The sequence below is a fragment of the Aulostomus chinensis genome, chromosome 18 (assembly GCF_037954235.1).
Source record: "Aulostomus chinensis isolate RoL2024-O1b breed Wild chromosome 18, RoL_Achi_v1.0, whole genome shotgun sequence".
Classification (NCBI taxonomy): domain Eukaryota; kingdom Metazoa; phylum Chordata; class Actinopteri; order Syngnathiformes; family Aulostomidae; genus Aulostomus; species Aulostomus chinensis.
Window position 1 is genome coordinate 16,966,522 of NC_141337.1, and position 11,028 is coordinate 16,977,549.

Below are 11,028 nucleotides of genomic sequence, written 5' to 3' on the forward strand. Positions count from 1 at the left end.
AGACCATGGGTACTCATAGCCCTGCGGGGCAAGGGAGAGGATGGGTGAGATGCTTGACGCATGTGACAGGCGGAATTGGAGGGGAGATGGGATGAATGCTGCAGTGATGGTGGAGACAGAGGTCTACTCTGGACTCTATGCACTGATGATTGAGGAGAAAGAGGGCCTCTCTGTTTAAGTGATTGTTGTGAAGGTACAGGATGTGCTGGAGGAGGTGCTCGAACTGATTGTTTTGATGGAATAGAGGGCTGTTTTCTTGGCATACGGACAAGCGGCAGCCCCCTACCTATAGGCCTGTTGAAGCCCCCTTGGGGAGTTCCAAGTCGCTTTGAATCCCTTAACCCTGTTGGTTTAGAACTTCTCCTGGCCAACATGGGGGTTCCAGACGCACCCGCCATCTGTTCTGATGGAGGGGCTGGGCCACTATGGATAGAGGATCTGAATGGGGCTACATACTGTGTGACAGGAGGTCCACGCCTACTGCGCCTTTGAGAGTAGAGGTTAGATGAGGAGGGTTTCACAGCCCCCGTGGGCACCTGACTTCGACCTCCACCCCCACCTCTGAGTCTGTGAGTAGAGGACCGAGTAGCGAGGGGGCGACCGGCTATATGTGATGGGGAAGGAGGGGTTGGACGATAAGAAGAGGTAGGGTGAAAGGTTTGAGACGGAGACTGAGATCTCTCAGGTGAAGGGACGCTCTGTCTTGGTGGGGATGATACAGGAGGAGAGGGTGATCTCTTCATTCTAGATGTTTGATTTCTGCCTTGGAATAAGCGTGGTCTGGTAGATGGTGGAGACACTGCATCTGAAGGGGGTTGCTGCCTGAGCGAGAGTCGTGGGGAAGGTGGTGGGCTTACTCTCTTCCTCACAGATCCCCTCAGTGAACCTATAGGGCTAGAAAGGGGGGTTTGGGGTGGGGCAGTTGATGGAGCCCTGTGAGACCTAATTCTTCCCCTACCTCTAGTAAGGGAAGACTGAGCTCTAACTGACATCCCTCTGATGTGTTTTGGTGGACTGTGTGGTCTCTGCCTTTCAATTGGAGAAGTTGGCCTTTGGCCTGCCAGTGAGAAATGATGGCTAGCCCCTTTTCTATGTAAGTGAGAGGAAAAGATGGGGTCTGGCTGGATGTGTGTCTGGAGATTCAAATGATCTGGTGAGAAGTGCAATGGAGGAGGAGCCATTGCCCTGGTTGATTCCGGCCTCAGTGACAGTTGTGGGGATGGTAAGGGGCTCATTCTTTGCACTGGGCTTAATGAGGCCACATGAGAATATAGAGGTGTATGCACAAATGAAGGTGTAGCTGGTTGTAGTGGTGGTACAACCGATGACATTTGTCCCATCTGGAGCATTTGTGGGTCTTGGGGAAGTGAGGGTTGGAACATCTGGGAAGCAAATTGTTGTGGGGGAAATGCTGACAAATGACTAGGGGAAACAGAGAGAGGAGGATGAGTAGGTTGAGAGAATTGTGCATGTTTAACAGCTGATGCTCTTTGTGATGTGTTGGGGGTTTGTTGTTGTTGGTTCATAACAGTAGAGTTGTGGGGTGCTTCAGGAGGGTATGTGGGAAGGGGCTGCTCATATCTTATGTCAAATGTATCCAGATTGTTGAGGGCAAGAGTTTGGGAGGGAGAAAGGAACATCAGAGGGGAATGAGGAGGAGGAGGAGGTAGGGTTTCCACTTCTATTCTCTCTTTTCCAAACAGCCTAACCTGAGGTCTGGGAACCCTGAAATGCTCTACAGGAAATGGCTCAGCAATGGGGTAAGGAAGCTGCTCCTGTCCATACAGCTGTCCTGTCTCGGATGGCTCCACCCCAGCATCTATATAGAAAGGCTGCGGGTAGGTGTAATAAATAGCTGCAGGGTCCACATGTCCCTGCAGTGGGTCATTGTATAGGCCTGGAACCACATCCACATAACTACCAGTCATCATGCCATATGGGTCTGACATCCCATAGATAGAACCCATGTTATGGTCAAAATAATCTCCAGACAGTTCAGGGTTATATAAGTCATAGAAACCATCCATGATGTTGTCATAATAACCATATGTCTCTGGCTCCATTGCATACAGCATCCCATCTTCATCAAAGTAGTACTCCGTTCCTTCATCGTCATAGTAACCTTCATATTCATCGCTATAAGAGTCATACGGGTAATTGTAGTAGTCCGTGTCATCACAGTAAAACTCATCATCCCAGTAGAAATTGCCTTCGTCATCATAGTAACCATATTCATCTTCCCACTCTTCATCATCATAGTAATCCAACTCCTCTCCATAAGGGCCATATGTGTGATAGGACATTGGTTGTCTCGAGAAGCCTCTTGGCCCCATGTGGTGGTAATCATCCTCATATCCATACTCATCATCATACTCAAAGCCCTCATTGCAATAATGTGTTTGTCTCCCCCTAGTGTCTCTGTTAGCAAACGACAGCCGGTTTCTTCCTGCACGGGTTCCCAGTCGACCTTGACCTTTAGAGTTTAGGAACCTCCCTGTAAGCCAGTTAGTTGCTGCAGCTATCCTCCCCAACATCAAACCTTTTTTCTTAAACACTGGCTCTGATTTCTTTTTCCCAAACATCCCTTTGAATTTCCCCCCAAGTCCCTTTGCCTCTGTTCCTATCTTACCCTTCTCCCCTAAACTGGACAGATTTATTGTCTTTTTCGGCGGTGGGGTTTCTTTTGAGTTATCATCTTTTTTATTGAACAGGTTAAAGCCAGATAGACCTGGCTTTTTGTCCCCAGACGGATATTTAGCCCCAAACCCAGCAACAAGCTTGCTGGTTCCTAGAAGAGGTTTACCATCAGCTGGTGGTTTCTTTTTCTTGGAGAGCCGTAGGAAGAGTCTGGATGTGCTTTTAAGGTTTCTCTTTGGTGCTGTTTTCTCTGGCTGCTGTTGTTTAGAGGGCAAGTTAAAAGGAGAGGACTTCCCCGTCAGGCCTGAGAGAGCTTTGGAGGCTCCTTTGAGGTGATTCTTGGCATCAGATGTCTTTTGTGCTTTTTTCACAGCAAGGTTTTTCTTCTGTCCCTCTGCGGCAAAGCCCATCATTGCCTTGGAGGCTCCTTTGATATGGACATCACTCATCTTTTTCAGGTTGACTGCTCCCATCCCTTTCTTAACCTGTGTCTTCCCCTTGTCTCCCTCCTCTTCCTTGTTATCAGCCGGAGTGGACTGTTTAGAGGGTTTAAAACCCTTCATAGCCATGGCCTTGGATGCACCTTTCAAAGCTGCTTTACCTTTCCCTTTATCCAGCGGTGCTGCTTTCTTAGTTACTACCTCTTCTTCACTCTCATCCCCCTCTTCTTCCTCAGTCTTCATCTCCTCTTCTTCTTCCTCTGACCCCTCCTCGGACTCACTGACAGGTTTCTTTCCCTTCTTCCCATCCTCTTTCCCCTTCACTGGTTCCTCAACTTTCTTTGCCCCCTTCTTGTCATCTTTCCCTCCCTTCTTCTCATCCTTTCCTCCTTTCTTCGGTTCCTCTGACTTGCCTTTCTTGGCAGCTGATTTTGTGTCACCTTTTTTAGAGGGCATGATGTCTCCTACTGCACTTTATTTAAATAAGAATTGGGACTCAGAAACAGGTCAGTTTCAGTGTCAGTGGGGACAGTCTTTCAAACTTTTTTCAAATCCTCTCTTCTTCCTCTTCCATTCGATCTTTCTCTGTGACACCCCAGAAACATACACTGAAGCACACCCTGTCCCAGACCAGTTGTTCTATAATGCACACTGAGACAAACACAAACCACAGTCCTTCAAAATACAATCTAGTAATGGACTTTGAATCTCAGCCATCAGTGCTCACTCACATTACAGTACGTCTTCAAGGCTCAGCAAAAGAGCTGTTGTCAGGGCATGAGTAAAAAGAGATAGAAATCTGTCAAAAAAAACTTGATGCTGATCAAGTTTAAAATATATAGATAAAAAAAAAAATCACTCCGCTCACAGTGTCTTTAATTCGTACCAACACGTCACCTCTGGCTCTTCTAGTCCTTGAAAATATAGCATCCAGCATAGCAAAAATACTAGTAAAATCCTGGTGCTGTTGCTCTTTGTGAGTAACTTCCCAGGGTCACCTGATGAATAGAAGACCTGACTATCCCAGTGACAGAGTCTGTGTAGTCCTTTGTGTGACTCCCATTGTTACTGCGTCCTGTGAGTCCAGCAGTGAATCCTCATCTTGGCCACTACACCAACTCTGGCAGGATAGCCCTCCCCCCCGACAAGGAGAGCCGATGTGTTTGTGTAAGTCTCAGCCTTCAGGGGTATCCTCGTCTTTGTCTGAGTGTGTATGTGTGTTGAACTGATGCTTGTATCCTCCCACATCCACGTCAGTTTGCCTTTGTGACCTGCTGCAACCTTCTGCATCTCTCTGGTTACTGCGACTTCATCCCTCCCACGTCCATCTCAACTTGAGGCCTCGTTAAACACTCAACACATGTGAGTGCATACACAGTGTGTGTATGTATGTGTGCCTGTGTGTGTGTGTGTGTGTACATGTGTGTGTGTGTACATGTGTGTGTGTGTGTGTGTGTGTCAGAGTGAGTGTGACCACAGTCGCAAAAGGCACCTTAATGTACCAGTAAACTGTCTCAGGGTAACTTTATCTGCAGGCTCGCTTCTGTATCAATAATGCAGGCTGGCTGAGCTGTTGCTAAACTGTGTCTGAGAGGCAAAGCCATGCAGAACCACAACACACAAACACACACACACACACGCACACACACACACACACACACACACACACACAAACACACCACTACCAGATTCAGCAAAAACCCAGTGATGGCTTAAATATTTTGTTGCATCAACAATGCAATGTTGTATCATTGCTTGATTAATTAGCAGTGGGTGCAGTTATCGCTTTTATCCCATTTAGTTAAAATCAAAGCACATAAAGTTCTCCAAAAAAAATGTGTGTAATGTAAAACGATGACATGACATTTAAAAATGTGGACATTTCAAGCATATATACTACATTTTTCCTGTTACTTCATTTCCAATCCTATATTTTTAAAGGGACTTTAAGAAGTGTTTCTTTTCCCCAAGAGGTCCACCTTCACAACTTCCACTTGAGTCCACTTGATAATAATAATAATAATAATAATATGAATAATATGAATAATATGAATAATATGAATAATAATATCTCAATATTTATAATAATATCTTCAATATCTGGAAGTTGAGACCACCGTACCAGAGAGTAATTAAAAATAGGTAAAAATGTCTTTCTATCAGGATCCTGTCAATGATGCTGTCAGACAGTGAGAATAATAAAATGATCCAGTCAGTGTCAAATCAAGCATGAAGACAAATTTTGATGTACCACAGTGTCGTTACATCGTAGCAATTCAGGGGTCACAGTTTCAAGTGTACTCACTCAATATTGGAATGATTCCAGTCATTTGACCCCTAAACATACATGAAAATTGGGCCCTTTTAAAGAAAAATCACGAGATTCCTTTCACATTCACTAAATCTATAGTTCTACTCAGCAAACTGCTTCTAATATGCAACTTTCTACTAAAATGAACATCTGGATCTGACAACAGAGTTCAGATCTCTCTTCCCCTCTCCAATACCAGACTCAGGGATTAAAGAAATGATGGAATCATTTGCCGTCCATCGAAGTTCAACGCAAATAATGGTAGGTGTGACGGTTGCGTAAACGTCCGATGTCAATTCATTGAGAATGGTCTGATGTTAAGTCTTGGATGACGGGCTGATATTCAAGGAGGTCATCTCAGTGGCAGATATGAATGTTTCATGACTGCCCTCTGTTGTGCCTACACAGCATGGATAAAACATTCATCGCAGGCTGCTCTAAATATATCACAAAGGGTCAAACCTACCCTGGTCTGCTCCCCTACCTATATATTATACATACTTGAGTCAGGGGTTAACAGCCAGACACCACAGAGCAGATGGACCATAAACAAAACACAAATAATTTCCCCAAAAACTGCAAAAAAAATTTCAAGTTGATTACATGAATCCACCCTTTAATATCCAGGAGTTTCAAATAAACCTGGGAGACGGCATTAAGAAAACAAGGCCAGGCTTCATGACTTTTTCATCAATTGCAGGGGGAAATTTTTTTTTTTCAACACGGTATATAGAGAACAAAACATCATCCTATGTTCACTTACGCCAGATACAATTAAAACGTTTGTCTCTGCTGACAGAAACTGGACGGATAAACAGTCTTGACCTCAAATAGGATCTGAGCTGAATCAAATATCCCACAGGGCAGTGACCATGACACAACTCTACACTGCTGCAGGGTGCGGCAATAACAACAAAAGCATCTGTTGGGATCATCTGACTGCAGTATGCAGATGGAGGAAGAGGAGGAGGAAGGGTTCAAAAGTTTTCATCAGATCCACCCACAGCGAAGGTTGTTGGTGACCAAACAGGTAAAGAGAAGAAGATCTATTTGATATGTGCGACATGTATCTGCTGTCTGTTAAATGAGGGAGCTGCTAATGAATAGAGAGTAGATGACAGCGAGGGGGAAAGAGGAGAGGGAGCTGGGCACTAGTACAGAGGTGAAGGGACACACAAATGAATGAACGACAGTTTACAGGTGCTGAAGAGAGAAGAAGTGAAAACTGGTGTGCAGGCTCAGGTGGCAACCGCTGATATGGAGCAGGGCTTTCCAAACTTGACAGCCCCTGACGCTAAACTAAAGGTCCCCAGGATGTGTCACCCCCTCCGTGAGACGTTCATATTCAAATTTATTGCGCAATCTTTTAATCTTTCATGACATTTATGTCTTCTTCAGATTCATCATTGCACAGCCTGGCTGTCTGTGTCTCGTAACCCCCTGGGGGGTTCTGATCTCCTCTCTGGGAACCCCTAATATAGAGGGTCATGGTGACGGAAGTGAATGAGTGCGTGACTGAGGGATGAAGGGGAGAGTCTCTTCATCGGCGTGCAAATGACTGACAGCAGGCTTTCAATTGATGCACTCAACAACTCAAGACTAATAAAGAGGATCACCTGAGCAGAGCACTGCCAGCCAGCTCATTTAATGACTGAAACACACACACACACACACACACACACACACACACACACACACACACACACACACACACACACACACACACACACAAGTAAATAGACAGAAGAGATGTTATTATATGGTACACATCATTCAGTCACATCTATGCCCGGAACTTGATGATTAATTGTCACAAGTGTATTTCTAACCCTAAAACCAACCTGAAGGAGCATCACCATCAGAACAATGACAGCGGTCGCTCCATGTGAATCAAAATGGAGGAAAACAAGGACCATAGCATAGGAACGGTTTTCTTTGTCGGTCATAAGGAGGAAAATAGACTGAAGGACAGCGTGGCAGAAGAAGGGAGCGAGAGGATGAGGAGACTGGACTCAGGTTTCCTGTAAGCCTTTAAACTCCATTCAAGTCTTAACCTTCGCTGCCAGATTACCTCGCTTCTTAACAATGGAGACACGACAGCAGCTGCTAAAGACCTGACTCAGAGGATCAAGCATCAACACTTGGCTTGATGAACTCTTATAAATAGACCTGAGAATAAGATGCTCCCTTTGTTGCTCCTGAATTTAAATAAAGAGAGAACTGTCAGTCATTTTGACCTGAAATACAAGACTGTCATCAGGTGACTGTGGATTTAGAGGATTCAGGTTTCTGATATTAAATTTGGGCCTACTTCAGGTTCTTCCATTGATCGAAACAGTTAGAATAGATGAAGTAATAGTTGAGGTAAACTGGCCTTTTTTCTTTTTTCTTTCTTTCCGTCCACACATACAGAGAGGACAGCTTGACGTCACAGTAACTTACTGAGTTTGGGTTGACTGATGAGAGCTGTCCGTGGTGCTGAAGGAGCACGACGCGCCACAATAAACCTCCGGGAAATAGTTAAACACGCTGCTCATTAAAAAGAAGAAGAAGAAGAAGAAAATAAACATAAATTTTGCATTTTACGGCAATCATAGAATTGTTGGAGACTGAGTTGTTGTTCTATCAGCTGGTAAGCAACACACGGTGCAATCAAAGCTGAAGCTTGAGCTCCTGAACTTGAAAATCTAACCGTCAAATCAAATCAAATCAAAAGGTATTATGAGTTCATAATTTTGATCAATTGCCATTTTAAATGCAAGCGAAAACCATTCCTCTGTGTTTCAGCATGCAGCCCGCAAATATCTGTGAGAAATAGGTGTTTCTGTACAACTATTCTGTGAAACTTAATCGTAAATTTAAAAAAAACAAAACAAATTTAAAAATCTGAGTTTGACCTTCACAGCAGGAAGGTGAAAAAAAAAAGATGAATGCAAACAGAGATAACATTTGTGAAATAAATGGAGCGATAACCAGAATGTGGACACGTGCGGGCTCTGGGACGGGAGATCATCAGGTTGTGAATTCGAAACCTTAAGTTAGTTATTATCTTGTAGTTTTTGAATCAAACGTGACCATTCTGGACCTGAGTGTGGTCCTGCGGACTCTGCTATGTTGCACCCTAAGAGGACTTGAAACGATGAATCAGACCACCATCTCAGGTAATAAATTCAGGTGAAAAGATGATTTCTAGAATACTGCTGGACTTCTTATAGAAACAAGAGAGGTCGCCCCCTACTGCCCATTACATAGAAGGCAGGTCTGAGAACCTGCATTCACTTTGCTTTTCAGAAATTCTTTTGCACTGTCTCCGGATAGATATTTCAGCATTTTGCAACAGCAGAATCAATGAAGCTCTCCTCGTTTCCTCGGCGAGAGCACAGTCACAAGAGTCAGCCCACAGCACATTTTATGAAATACACCATATCCTCTCATGTAATACATAGAATACCTTTAGAGTAATGTCTGACTTACCTCATCTGCTCTTTTAAATGACACAGAACGGTAGTTTGAGCACTTATTCTCCACAAATATCCACTGAAACCATCCCCTTGCTGCCTGGGCAAAGAAATCTAAGTCAGTGGACCCTCTGCTGATGTTTTATAGCGTTCTGCCCACGCGCACATGCAAACACAACCTCATTCTCTTCCATTTCCTTAAATTACACACACTGTCTGGGCACACAATGGGCTGTCCACAGTAAACATACACTCGCGTTTCAGTGAAGCTTCATTGATTACCGGTTCATCCACAGAACAAATGAAAGCATTTGCTTCAGCTATAAGAACCATTCTTTACATCAATCCATGCATCAGCAGTGCAATGATTAGGTTTCTTAGCAAACACACTTGTATTGTACGTGTAGTTCTACCGTGCTCCCCCGTGGATAAGTGCCAGAGTAAACAACTGGGTAGATCCATTGTTGGTTAATTGGTTGTATTACACGCACACACACAGGCACACACACACGGTATGCTATCATCATCCCACACTGGCCTCTCAACGTCAGCGGCTGAAGCAAAGACCCTGACAGAGGGTTTTGAGGGGTTTGTGTGTTTGAGTGTTAGAGGCCCTTATCAGCACCGCTCACAAACACATGCCACATAAAAGGCGACTCACACACTTGTATAGTGTGTAGGAGGAGCTTTGTCACCAACCCACCCACACACACACACACACACACACACACACACACACACACACACACACACACACACACACACACACACACACACACACACAGATATCACCTTGAGGAAATGTCTATCTAAGTATGTGTATTCACATATGCTTTCTCTCCGATAGTCTGCTATCAGGAGGCAACACAGTGTTAGAATTTTCCCTGAACATTTTAAAATAAGATACTACAGGCCGTGGACACCAAAAGTTAACTTTTTTTTTTTTTGTCAAAAGCATTTGATACTATGTATATTTATCACAATGTTTTATGTCAGATGTTGCCAGGTGTAAGCCTGTCAGAACAAGCTGGCAGCAGTCTGAACTCCAGCATGCATAATCAGTGTATTTGAATAAATAGGATAACAAATTATTACAAAGGCAAAAAAAAAAATGGTACGACGAACAAGAAAAAGTTGGTGTAAACAGCAAAATGAATGTATAAAATACTATGACAAAAAATACCATTGGCTTTATCTGCTGCAAGTGCCTAAGACAATTTATTTCCTATAAAAACAAATAAACAAAACAATTGTAATAAAAAACGGAGTGGTTTTCTGTATGTCCTTCTTTATGTGCATCCATCAGCTGATGTGTCCTGTGGACAAACGTCAGGGCACGAGTTGTTCAGAAAAGAACCTGAGCATTTATTCAAGAGAGATTTGCTATTGAAATAAAGACAAAAGTATGACGTACATGACACACTGCCTGAGTTCAGTCAGCTTGGAGTAAGTAGAAATACAAAGGCACGCACACAACACACAGCTTAGCAGTACTCAGAGTGCTTTGCAATGTTACCTCATTCACGCAAATGCTCACACAAACACACACACACACACACACACACACACTCAGTGGAGGCTGACCTACACCGACATACTCGTCAGGAGCAATCAGGCATTCAGGATCTTGCCGGAGGACACTTTGTCAGTCACCGGGGTGAGAGGTGATCGAACCAGTGACCCTTCTGTTACCAACCATGCCACCCTATAATCATACCAGTCAGAGCTGCCAAGTTCCAGAAAATCCCAAGAGTGAGACCTCTGGTCAGTGCGCCCTTTTTAACGCCGATTGAAACGGATTTCGTGGAATTTGAGCAAATCTCAACTTTGGCAAATGTGCGTGTGAAATGGCAAGTGTGGCGTGAAAAGAGGCTTCATTGCGTGACTCTCACTCTCAAAGCGTGACACTTGGCAGCTCAGATACTAATACTGGGTCACCTTACATCTGCTTTTGTAGGGTTATATCATGAGGAAACACTCGATAGATATCCATGCTTATGGGAATGATGCACTGTTAAATTCAGAATAGAATTCAAAATTCTCCTTCTAACATACAAAGTCCTCAACCATCAGTAGCTCATAGTCTCCTATTACCCAGCTAGAACCCTTCGCTCCCAGGATGCAGGGTTACTTGTGGTTCCTAGAGTTTGTAACAGTAGAACAGGAGTCAGAGCCTTCAGCT

General features: G+C 44.1%; 1 protein-coding gene across 1 annotated transcript in view; it reads right to left on the bottom strand.

Moving 5' to 3' along the window:
- Window positions 1-8,930, bottom strand: part of myo15aa (myosin XVAa) — a 46,894-nt gene extending 37,964 nt beyond the window's left edge. Inside the window, exon 1 of the mRNA XM_086186314.1 lies at window positions 8,863-8,930. The gene's annotated coding sequence lies outside the window, so the exon portion shown is untranslated. The remainder of the gene's footprint in view (window positions 1-8,862) is intronic.
- Window positions 8,931-11,028: the final 2,098 nt, after the last annotated feature.